Source organism: Hyperolius riggenbachi, chromosome 10 (assembly GCF_040937935.1).
Source record: "Hyperolius riggenbachi isolate aHypRig1 chromosome 10, aHypRig1.pri, whole genome shotgun sequence".
NCBI lineage: Eukaryota > Metazoa > Chordata > Amphibia > Anura > Hyperoliidae > Hyperolius > Hyperolius riggenbachi.
The window spans coordinates 267,776,063-267,789,273 of NC_090655.1; the positions used below are offsets into that span (position 1 = coordinate 267,776,063).

The 13,211-nt window shown below is 44.9% G+C and overlaps 1 pseudogene; it reads left to right on the forward strand.

Annotated features, from left to right (window-relative positions):
* Nucleotides 1-13,211, forward strand: part of LOC137537177 (zinc finger protein 585A-like) — a 51,818-nt pseudogene that overhangs the window by 15,492 nt on the left and 23,115 nt on the right.

Below are 13,211 nucleotides of genomic sequence, written 5' to 3' on the forward strand. Positions count from 1 at the left end.
GAATTTCTTAATTTTAAATGTTCTAACAATTTGGTATGTGATGCAAGTACGTTTTTTGTGTACCAAACAATAAGGGCTGGTGCACACCGAGCGGGTTTTCTGGTGTTTACAGCCGCTTGCGGCTGCGGATACGCTTGGTTAATGCATTTCAATGGGGTGGTTCACAGCAGAGCGGGGGGCGTTTTGCAAAAACGCATACTCCCGGGCTGAGGCATTTTTTGGATTGCGGAGGCGTTTCTGCCTTCAATGTTAAGTATAGGAAAAACGCAGGCATTTTTGTTACAGAAGCTGAATTTCTTCAGATTCGCACCATCTAAAAAATTTTATTAAGTATATTTCTTTAAAAGATTACATCATCATTAATAATCATAGTGGGTATCTGTAAGATGACGCACAGGCGATTCGGGCTGCCTCAGTCCTTTCTCAAATCATGACAGACCCACTTTTAAAATCTCAATCCCATACAGTACTTATAAAGATCCAAGGAGGACCACATAGGGAACTGATCATTTCCATATATACATATTCATAAGATGACATAAACCAATCACATAAGACTTCCTAACAATTCAGTATATATGTTCAGTAACAGCTTTACTGTAACAATATATGAAATCTACTACACAAAAAACGCTACCCAAAACCGCAAAGCGCTAGCTAAACCGCTACATAAAAATAAGAAAAAGCGTTTCAAAAACCGCTAGCGGATCTGCTTGCGGTTTTTGGTGTGCACCGGGCCTAAGGGCTCGTTCACACCTAGGGCATTTTGCTTTGTTTTTTTTTAGCTCCGGCGATTTTTTAAAAACGCCCTGAAATCGCTAGTGCACCGATTCCTTATGGGACAGTTCATATCAGCGCGTTTCGTCCGCTTTCCGCTCAGCAAAGCGCTGCATGTACCATTTTTGAGACAATTTTGCTACAATGGAAGGTTTAGGAACAGCGCAAAATGCTCACAAATTGCTTTATCCGGCGATTGTGGTCACGCTTTTATGAATAAATACATTGTACTTCCGGGTGAAAGAGTTCACTTCCTGACTGACGGCTGGAAGTGAAAAAGCGGAATCGCTCTGCAAAAGTGCTTTGTACAAAATCGTAGCGCGCAGTGGAGCGCCGGGAGGGGAAAACGTGCAAAAAATTGAAAATCTGTTGTCAGTGATTTTGGATGTGAATAAAGCGTTACAGGATGCAAAAGTATGTTTCCTGCTGCTGTAGTAACAAGAGTATGTTTCCTGCTGCTGTAGTAACAAGAGTATGTTTCCTGCTGCTGTAGTAACAAGAGTATGTTTCCTGCTGCTGTAGTAACAATAGTATGTTTCCTGCTGCTGTAGTAACAAGAGTATGTTTCCTGCTGCTGTAGTAACAAGTGTTTTCTCCCCTTTTATTTTCATTGATTTTCTTGAATTATTTCAAAAATGTTACTTAAAATATTAACAATCATATTCTACCTTCTTTCTGATAATGACATGTAATCTCTGCTGCCTGTAATTCAGTTCTTAAAGAGAACCCGAGGTGGGGTTCTGACAATGAAATCCCCATGCAGAGGCTGTGTCTGCCTATACATCCCAGCCTCTGTTGCTATCCAGATGCCCCCTAAGTCCCCCCTGCGCTCTGCGAGACCCCATAAATCACAGCCGTAACACTCTTCTGTATTGCCAGTCTCGCCGCTCCCCCACCTCCTGCATAGCTCCGGTCCCCGCCCACGCCCCTTCCCTCCCTGCTGATTGGAGGGAAGGGCGGGACCGGAGCTATGCAGGAGGCGGGGGGACACAGCGCGGCTGTGATCTATGGGGTCTCGCAGTGCGCAGGGGGGGCTTAGGGGGCATCTGGATAGCAACAGAGGCTGGGCTCTATAGGCAGACCCAGCCTCTGTATGCGGATTTCGTTGTCCAAACCCCACCTTGAGTTCTCTTTAAGATAGACTTAACAATAGACCTTAGTTGCTAATTATTTCTGGTTTTTACCCATTTTATGAAAATGTATTAATTTGTATAATACATATTGTAAAGAGAAACTGTTAACTTTTGTTTGAACTCATTGCATTTATGTACTTGTCTCTTCAATATAACTCCTCCATACAACCTTTATGAATGAACGAACATCATTAAAATTAACCTGAACTCTTGCACAGGACAGAAGAAAAACAGAGAAATGCACCCTGTATGTATTTAGAGAGTTTAGCCTGTCTAATCCCCCTCATCTGTGACTAATCACAAGTTGTAATTTGATCTCTCCCCATGTCACCTGACTGCTATATTCAGGTAAGGCAGATAAGCTCATTTGAAAATACAGGATGTTAACAATATGTCTGCTTCCATGAAAGCAGGAAGTAAAAACAGTGCAGATTTATTTTTCGGATTTGTATCAGCTGTAACAAAAATGTTTACCTTTCAATGTTATTATGCTGTTGCATGTATTTTAGAGCAGAGAGGAAGTTCTGAGTTCAGCTCCGCTTTAACAGCAAACCTTCTTTGTTCCTTATGTGTAATTATATCACTGTGTAAGTTAACTCTTTTATTTCTTACAATAAACGAACCTTTAAATATGATGACAAAACTGATAGACTCTTCTTAAATAAGCAAACCAATAACCTTGGTGTAACGATCTTACCTTCCAGCGGCAGGTACCGCGGCGTCTCCGGCGTGGTCCGGGCGAGCGGCGGGAATGCCATGCAGGGAACTTCTGGCGACACCCCCCGGCATCCCTCTGGTGGTGTCTTCCAGCTCGCATGCGACCCGAAGGTCGCATCACGCATGCACAGGCTCTGCCAAGCCTTATAGGCTCAGGAGGAGGATTCAGCAGGTGAGGTCATGAGTGACCTCACCAAGTAGGAGTGGCCATGGATCGTGGAGTTTGTATTTAAGGCCAGGAGCTTCACTTGCTCACTGGCCTTGATACTAATCAGTTCGCTGGTTTCTTGGCACCGTTCTCTGCCTGTGTAATTGATAGCTGTAATTGTAATTTCTCGTAATACCCTTGTGGTATTATAGAGTATTGTTCTCATCATGATTTATCTGTGTACCTACTCTCTGCCTGTTTTTCTGACCTCGCTTCTGTCTAGTCCTTTTGTACCTCAGTCATCTGATTCCTGTTACCGACCTCGGCCTGTCCCTGACTCTGCTTCCGTTTGATCCTTGCAATACGATAGACATCTGATACACGTGTATGACCCTGCTTGAATTGACTACGATTTAGCCTGACGATTTTTGTACTTCGACTTTGTAAAACTGGTGCACAAATTCTGACCAGACTGGTATACCCTTGTACAATTCCTGTGTATTTATCTGTACATTATCTCGACACACACCAGCGTGATATTATCAAGGCCCAAACAAACATCATGGAGGCAATGCAGGAACAGATTCAGACACTCGTTGGTGCGGTGAACCACCTCACTGAGCATCTGTATAACCAGTGTACTCAGGTTACGCAGCTATCAGCTGCTATCACCCAGATTAACATACCTTTCAATGTTCCGCAAACGCCTCCACCACCTCTCATTCCACCTATCATAGAGGCAAAAATGCCTTTGCCCGAAAGGTTTTCAGGTTCACGTGCTGATTTCAGTAATTTCCGTAAGAGATGTATGTCGTATTTTGAAGTCAGACCTAGATCATCTGGCACTGAGAGTCAAAGAATTCGTTTAATTAAAACTTTACTACAGGGTGACTCGCAGACATGGGCCTATGGCTTGTCATCTGATCATGTGGCCCTCACCTCTGTGGAAAGTTTTTTTCAAGGAGAAGGCTACTATTTACACTGACCCTGATATCTCAGCTACTGCAGCCCACAAACGCAAAGAGAGATCTTCGTCAGGGAAAACATACTGCTGAGGAATACTCTGCTGAGTTCAGAAGATGGGCGGTCTCGGCCAAATGGGGTGAGGCAGCACTCCTTGACCAGTTCCTCTTTGGGCTATCTGACTCAGTAAATGACGTATTAATCAGCCATTCAGAACCAAAAAATCTGGAAGAGGCTATCTCCCTGGCCATCCGTGCTGATAGACTGATTAGACACCACAGGCAGGGAAAAACATATTCCTCTGACAAGGCGGTCAGCCCTTCCCCTACTTCAGGGGAAGAACCTATGCAGCTTGCCCATTCCAAACACTGAGCAGCTGAGAGAAATAGGAGAAAGACTGAAGGCTTATGTATGTATTGTGGAGGCATGGGTCAGTTTGCTCAAACCTGTAATGTCAAAAAGTTGCCTGAAAACTCCAAACACCAAAGTGAAGCTGGGGAACTTCACTTGGACGAGCAATCGCTTCCCCTGCAGAAAAAAAAATATTGTTACCAGCTACGCTCATTTGGAAAGGGAAGTCTTTTCACTCACAAGCCTTAATAGACTCGGGGGCCGCTTGGTAATTTTATCGATGTTGCTTTAGCTTCAGATCTTGGTATTCCGGCTACATCTCTGTCAAGTAAAATGTATGTTACTGCTATAGATGATACACCTTTACAGCAGAAACAACCCGTGTCCATTACTCCTAAAGTGACATTACAGCTGGGGGCTATGCATGTAGAAAAAAATCAGTTTTATGTGTTCAAAATGCATTCTACTCCTATGATTTTGGGCTTACCGTGGTTGCAAAATCACAATCCCTGCATTGATTGGCCTTCTGGTCAGTTGATTAGTTGGTCATCCCAATGTCAGGGCCTTTGCTTAAAGGGCATACCTCTTATGTCTGTAGGTATGGAACAGGCTAAAATTCCAATACCTTCTCAAGAGTAGGCCGTATGATTGCCCTATAGATTTGTTACCTGGCACCATGCCTCCTCGTGGTCACTTGTATAATTTGACTGGTCCAGAAAATAATTCTATGAAAGAGTATATAAAAGAAACCTGGAGAAAGAAAGGTATCATTTGACCTTCCACCTCTCCAGCAGGGGCTGGGTTTTTCTTTCTAGAAAAAAAAGACTGGGGTTTGCGTCCTTGCATTGATTATCGAGTGCTGAGCAAGATAACTGTAAAGAACCGTTACCCCTTGCCCCTGATTGATGATCTTTTTGCTCAAGTTTCAGGGCCAAAAATCTTCACCAAGCTGGGCTTGAGGGGAGCATACAACCTGATAAGAATACATCAAGGTGACGAATGAAAGACGGCCTTTAACACACAAGACAGGCATTATGAATACCTAGTAATGCCATTTGGTCTTTGTAATGCTCCTGCCGTCTTCCAGGACTTTGTTAATGATCTATTCAGAGATGTATTGGGAAAATTTGTGGTTTTCTATTTAGATGACATTTTGATTTACTCTAGTAATCTTTGAAAAAATAGATAAGCGCTCAGCCACTAGTTACCATCAATTAGCACCAATAAAATTGATTAATTCACAAGTAGAGCGCTACCCAGCTGTGTGCAAGCTATTCAATCATATAATCAAAAAAGGTTAAAAGCGCTGCATACAAAAATACAGATTTCCATAAAATTGCACTACTCAGTGCATAAGTCCACCACGAATATGGCCACACTTAGAGTTCATCAGAAGCTGATATTACTAGCCAATTGTGTAGCCACACATAAAGTTCATCTGAGGCTGTAATTGCTAGGGTTCACTTCCCCTTCAGGTCCCCACTCACCGGATATAGCGGCCTATGTGGGCCCGTCACAGCATCTGAGGTATTGGCCACCTCACAGCCTCTCGATCCAATGTCCGTCTTCAGTGTGTGGGCTAGATGTCATCAGCTCCAGTGCAGCCCGGTATCAGTATTAGCACCAAAAAGGAAGCAAAAACGCTAACATAGCGTAAAAATATCCTCTGTTTATTGATAAAAATGTCATATATGACAATAAAATATGTGCATCTAGCACAAATTTACAAATGTGTACAGTAAAAAACAACAGTAAGCTTGGTAACCCTTAAGCTGGGTCTGACAAAAAACTTGCGCTGGTGAACTCGCGCAAAAAGTCTATTATCTATGTCCCCAGTAATATACTCGGTGGGCCTTAGGGTCTAGCAGGATTTGTGCAGTTTGACTTGCGTCACAAAAGTGCCTGTACCCCCAAAGAGTGTAATAGCCTCACCGCTAACAAGCTCCGCCAAAATCAAAAGAACAGCGTGTACCGACGTTCCGCGTCCGGTAACGTCACACGCTCAGCACGTCGCTCCGTAGCTCCGCCCAACGCGTTTCTTTGCTAAGCAACTCATCGGGGGCTACGGAGCTGACGGCACGACGTTACTTATAGCCGCCGGTCAGTCCCAGCTGCCAGCCAATCACATTAATGTACCTCATAATGCATCATAACCCACCCCATGTGCATAATATACATGCATGTATTAACTATACACATTTATTTCAGTGTTTTTTTCCAGAATTCCGCATAGTTGTCATTGCGCCACCCAGTGGATAAACCACCAAACCTCTATAATAAACCAACTAAGGCTGCGAATAGCTACAAGTTTCCCATCTCCCATTATCAACTATGTGACTAAAGCCCATTATTAAACTGTCATCAGAACTCCATAGAGGGCACAATGGCTACCATGCATTATCTAATCTGTACTAATAAAACAATTTAGGTCTATGTCAATATTTAGACCTCTAGGCTGCAGAGTCCCCATATTGTATATCCACTTGGTTTCTAACTTGGACACCTCTCGGGTTTTATTGCACCCCCTCCACCCCGAAACCAGCTTATCAATACCACACATCCTTACATCAGCCGTACAGGAACCATGCTGAAGAGAGAAGTGCCTGGACACGCTATGTTGCTTGAAGCCTTTGTTGATTTTATAGATATGTTCCCCCAGGCGTTCATATAGACACCTGGAGGTCCTACCTATGTATTGAAGCCCACATTTACACCACAACAGGTATACCACATGTTTGGATCTGCAAGTAATAAATTGTTTAATAGGGAAGGTTCTATTGTTGGAAAAGGAGTTAACCGACTGGATCCTTACAGTTAATCCCTCTTTACAAGCTCTACAGGATCGACAGGGGTAAAAACCTGGATTTTGCCAGGGATTCTTTAATGTTCTGGGAGGGTTAACGCAACTTGGAGCAAGATAATCCTTTAGGTTACGTGCCCTGGAGTATATAAACCGAGGTCTCTCTGGCAAATGTTTCCCAAGAGTAGGATCTCGCTTCAATATACACCAGTGCCTCTTAAACACTGACTCAATTTGTCTATATTGTCTATTGAACCCAGTAAGAAAACTGAAGTCTATACCCTAGTTTTCCCTCTGTCCGGGGCCAGAGAGGTCACGTCTATCAAGATTAGCCACTTTAGACCGTTCTACCTCTATACTTTTTGGGTTGTACCCTTTTTCCTCAAATCTATTGGCTATTTTCCTAGATTCCCGTTCAAAATCATCACTTTTGGTGCAATTCCATTTTAGGCGCAAAAACTGGCCCTTAGGGACTGCTTCAAGCCACTTAGGGTGGTGACAGCTAGCTATGACAATTGGTCACCAGTTTTGTGGATCTCTAAATCCAGGAAAACCACACTTTCCTTACTACTAGTGGCTGTCAATTCTATATTGAGATTATTTTTATTCAGGAAGGATATGTACTCATTAAAGTCATCTTGTGACCCTTCCCAAAAAATTAGTAAGTAATCAATAAATCTAGCCCATTTACTGACAGGTAGTGACTCCTCTCTCTCCAGCATGGTCTCCTCCCAAACCGCCATAAAGATGTTTGCGAAACTGGGCACATAGCCAGCCCCCATCGCACATCCCCGTTTTTGTACATAGAATGAGCCCTCATGCCAGAAGTAATTGTGAGTTAAAGCAAATTTTAGCAAAGTTAAAATGAAATCACATTGTTCAGTTTTTGACAAATACACTCCCACCACCCGCAGCCCCTGATCATGGGGTATGCAGGTATAGAGGGAGGAAACGTCAGCCGTAGCCATCAGCGTCCCTCCTCCAACCCGCACACCCCCAAGTACCCGCAGGGCATGTCTAGTATCCCTAAGTAAATGTGGTATGTGTGCCACTGCCACCTGCAACATAGTGTCCAGATACTGGCCCAATCTATGCGTCAGTGATCCCATACCCCTAATAATGGGGCATCCCGGTGGCCTTTCAAGATTTTTATGCACCTTTGGTGTCTGGTAAATGACAGGGATATGTGGTGCAGTGGGCAAAAGATATTCATATTCTTTGTCATTCAATATTCCTAGTTTGAGTCCGTCCTTGAGAATTTCTCTCAATTCCCCAAAGTACTCCTTAGTGGGGTCTCCACGCAATTTAGTGCAAGTATCCCCATCTCCAACCAGCCTATTTAGTTCTCCTCTATATTGCTCCCGGTTCATTATAACCACCCCTCCCCCCTTATCAGCTGGTCTAATGACTAACTGTTTCTCTTACAACAATTCCTTCACCCATTTGTTCACATCATTTCCTTTTCCCTTTAGAGGTATTTTTTCTAAATCACCTAATACCATAGTTTTAAATGTATCTATTGTGGTTCCTGTGTCGTGATCCTGCGGGTTAAATATTGATCTGTTTCGCAGACTTGAATGTCTGTTTGGTTCAGGGGGATTCACTCTAGTGGTTGGACCCTCCTTCTTCAAAAAATATTTTTTAACATTCAGCTTTCGTATAAATTTATTTACATCCACATAAGTTTTAAATTTGTTCATCTGACAAGATGGCGCAAACTTGAGACCCTTATCAATAAGAGTCAATTGTGGACAAGTTAAGGTCTCTCCGCTTAGGTTAAAAATCCCCTGGCCAACTAATTTCTTAGCCTTTTCTCTTCTCCCCCCTCGGCATCCTCTTCTGCTCGCCTTTTGTTCTGGGCCCTGGGGGATTGTATGTCTGGTTCCCCTTGATGTCCTCGAAACCGGGGTCTGGGGTATCCCCATGGACAAGGATCATCGGTGTTAGGGTCATCTAGAGGTTGAAATCTGTTGTGAACAGGGACCTCATATGATGCTGGGGTCTGTACAGGTATATATCCACGTTGCTGTGGGGGCTCACGTGGCTGGTTCATGGGTCTAGGATTAGGATTAAAGTGTGGACCATTGGGACGGACCCAATTCTGTCTCAAGGGGCTTCTTCCCTCATAACGCCTACTATCACCTGGCCCACCACCCCCTTTAGGTACGGCCTCCCACCTATTATTCCAACCTTGTGGAGGGTTTCCCCTGGGCCTATATGGTACTTGCCCCCTCCCTCTAGGTGTATGAGGCTGTTGGGGTCCCTTTTGTCTTGCCATGTATGGTGGCCGTCATTGGTGAAAGATTGTAAAGCTTTTGTGGCACCTTGCGCCACCTGTGCCAGAAGTAAGGCTTCTCGGGCTGCCCCCCGAGGTTATCTGGTGCCTCTCCCTGTACCTTCTAAGCCTTGGACTCACATAACCATGGATTTTTTTGTGGATCTACCTCCGTCCGAGGGTAAGAAGGTTATATGGGTAGTTATCGATCGATTTAGCAAGATGGCACAATTCATTACTTTGACTGGCTTACCATCTGCCAAAGAGTTGGAAAAATTATTTATCAGTAATGTCTTCAGATTACATGGAATACCAGGAAATATTGTATCTGACCGAGGGGTACAGTTTGTCTCCAAATTCTAAAATCAATTAACCCTTCGCACACTCACATGCAAATGTTCAAACAAATGCATTCACAGATTTACTCATCCAGGCACCACGGTTATCCCTACAGCTAAGTTAAAAGCCAGGGTTTTAGTTCACAGAAGAATGCATTCTTATGCTTAGTCACCTATACTGCGCAGAAGTACCCAGGTAAACATAGGTGTCCTAACTCTGGCCCTGTAACATGCATAGTGCAGACATGCAAACACATTCATTGCATCAAACCTATCAATGGATTAGGAGCACACATCCTCACGTCCTCTCCTGGGACAGACAGTGTATCTTACCAATCGCACAAGGGAGCTAATGTTATGTGTCCATGTGCACCATGCGCATACACCAGCATAGGCTGTCTGCATGCTGACAAACATACATATTTAATGTCCTAACTAGAGGCGATGTGCCTGGATATATGTATGTCTCCAAATTCTGGCATGCTTTTAGTGCTTTATTGGGGTTCAAGCTGTCGTTTTCATCAGGGTTCCACCCTGAAACCAATGGTCAAACTGAAAGGACCAATCAGACATTGGAGCAATATCTGAGGTGCTTTGTGTCTGACTGCCAAGAGTCCTGGCTGGAGTTTCTACCCTTTGCAGAATTTGCATTTAACAACTCATGCAGTGCTTCTACCAAAATGTCTCCATTTTTTATTGTATCTGGTCAGAATCCTCGCTTTACAAAAAAGGTGAGGAGTCACAAGGACTCAGATCCAAGGATGCTAACAGGTATGGATTGTGCAGCTGGGGATCTTAACGGATCATCCCTGCCATACACTTATATATATTTAATCCTGTAGCTAAATACACAACCAGTTAATAGAACTGTATTATTCAATATAATCGGTATAACGTGTAATAACAAGAATTAATCAATTTATTGTATCAAAATTAGATAAAATTTCAGACAGACATTTAAAACGACAAACCATGTGTATTGCAGAGCCTGTCACAAACAAATGCCTGGCCGGCAGGGATACCAACATCCACAAAGCACATACAGCACACACACACTCCCTGACTCCCTTTGATGATAATAGTATACTAACAGATCAGTATTGATAGATAATCAGTTAGCTTGACTCCACTTGCAAGCAATAACTCCAGTATGCCTATGACGACATATGGCTGTACCACTAATAAGCAAGCAATGCACTTTGCATCATTCATTGTAATGCCAACTGTCCAGCATCTCAAGGGCAGGAACAAACATCGCTCTCAGTCATGATGACATCTAGGCAGTCTCAGATCAATGCTTTAGCTAAAGTTCATAATGGCAAGCAAAGCAATCTGCAATTGGGATGTATGCGCACAAATATGCATCAGCGGGGAAAGCACAGGCATGAAGCAACTATAGTGTCGATCTCACCCGCATTCTTTCAGCTCTACAGAGCTCAGGAGTCAGCTGGGTGTGTATCAGCGTAGGAATCCTTCAGCGTGCAGATGCCTGTTTAGTCACGGAGCTCAACAGCATTCCTCTGCAGCCAGCTGGCGTCCCAGCATGGCTGACTGACCAGGCTCCATACTTCGGCATGTACAACGCCCACAACCAGGGCCGGATTACTGACCAGGCAACAAAAGCAGTAGCTTGGGGCCCCATTCAGAGTCAAAGGGGCCCCATCAGCACATAAACCAGCAGTGCAGTAACTATGAAAAGATGCATGTCATTTTAAAGCTCTCTTTCTCTAGCCGTCATACGGGACACTGGAGATGTGGCTCCGCACATCCAATTAGTGGAAACCACCTGAAAGAGTAAAAAGAGTATTAATAGCCCCCACCCTCCCCTGGCTCCTCAGTTTAATTTGGTTTCCGTCCCGGAAACACCGAAGAGGAGTAGCTTCCTTAATTTTTATTATTTTTTTAGCTTCACTAGGTGGTGAGGCCAAGAGAAGACCGGGTGGCTTGGGTGATCGTTGTGAACGCTAAGTGGCGTCTCTTTATGCACCCGGTTTTCTGCCGAACGCGGTGTTCGGATTTCGATCCCTCTGCCCTCCGTTTGCATTTGTGCGGGCAAGGATCGTGGGACTCTCCCCCAGCTGCTTGGCATCCTCTTGGCAGCACTGCGCATGCAGGAAATCCCTGGGCCACAAGCGATGGTTGGGAAGCTGGCGCTGGTGGGGGAGTCTAATATAGGAGAACAAGGCAGCATAAGAAATGGAACTGCTCCTGTTGTTCTCCCCCATGCTGGAAAGATGGGATCACAGGCAAGAGGCTTCCCAGTCTGTCCAGCAGCAGAGGTGACTGCATTAACCATGCTGGAGAGATGGGATCACAGGCAAGAGGCTTCCCAGTCTGTTCCAGCAGCAGAGGTGACTGCATTAACCACCCTGGCGTTCTGATTAAATCGCCAGGGTGGCTGCGGGAGGGTTTTTTTTAAATAAAAAAAAAACTATTTCATGCAGCCAACTGAAAGTTGGCTGCATGAAAGCCCACTAGAGGGCGCTCCGGAGGCGTTCTTCCGATCGCCTCCGGCGGCCAGAAGTAACACGGAAGGCCGCAATAAGCGGCCTTCCGTGTTTCGCTTACCTCGTCGCCATGGCGACGAGCGGAGTGACGTCATGGACGTCAGCCGACGTCCTGACGTCAGCCGCCTCCGATCCAGCCCTTAGCGCTGGCCGGAACTGTTTGTTCCGGCTACGCTGGGCTCGGGCGGCTGGGGGGACCCTCTTTCGCCGCTGCACGCGGCGGATCGCCGCGCTGCAGCGGCGATCAGGCAGCACACGCGGCTGGCAAAGTGCCGGCTGCGTGTGCTGCTTTTTATTTGGTGAAAATCGGCCAAGCAGGGCCTGAGCGGCAGCCTCTGGCGGTGTTGGACGAGCTGAGCTCGTCCAGACCGCTCAGCTGGTTAACCATGCTGGAGAGATGGGATCACAGGCAAGAGGCTTCCCAGTCTGTCCAGCAGCAGAGGTGACTGCATTAACCATGCTGGAGAGATGGGATCACAGGCAAGAGGCTTCCAGTCTGTTCCAGCAGCAGAGGTGACTGCATTGACCATACTGGAGAGATGGTATCACAGGCAAGAGGCTTCCCAGTCTGTCCAGCAGCAGAGGTGACTGCATTGACCATGCTGGAGAGATGGGATCACAAGCAAGAGGCTTCCCAGTCTGTTCCAGCAGATGAGGTGGGGGCACTGATAGTGTTTTTTTGCAGGGATATACACTCATATTATGCAGTTTAGAGTGTGATTTCACCTGTGTTTTGTCCTTTCCCGCTATCTATATCCTAGCAAGCTGAAAGTAAAAGCGGGGGAGGTATAGGATAATGTTTGGAGAAGCCAAGAACTAAAAAGGTTGCTATTGCAACATTAAGCTTCCCCAGTATTATAACGAGATGATTTGTCAAGCCTGCACTAGATCTAGGAGTGCCGTAGTGATTGACAATTTATACAAAGAGGTAATGGAGTCTTTCAGGGTAAGGAAAGCCCTGAGCAGTCTTAAGGAGTCATTTGTTTCCTATGCTAGATGCAGAAACTAACATTTTGCATGTATGTGCACTCATATGTTTAAGATTAGAGAGTGATTTTCCCTGTATCTATTTTTTTCTTTTCTCCTATCCTCTGTGTCCATGTGATCTAGCTGTGAATGTTAAGCAGCAGGTGGAGTGAAGGTGAATTGTTGCCATTGCAGCAATTGGCTTTCCCAATATTAGAACATGATGATTTGTCAAA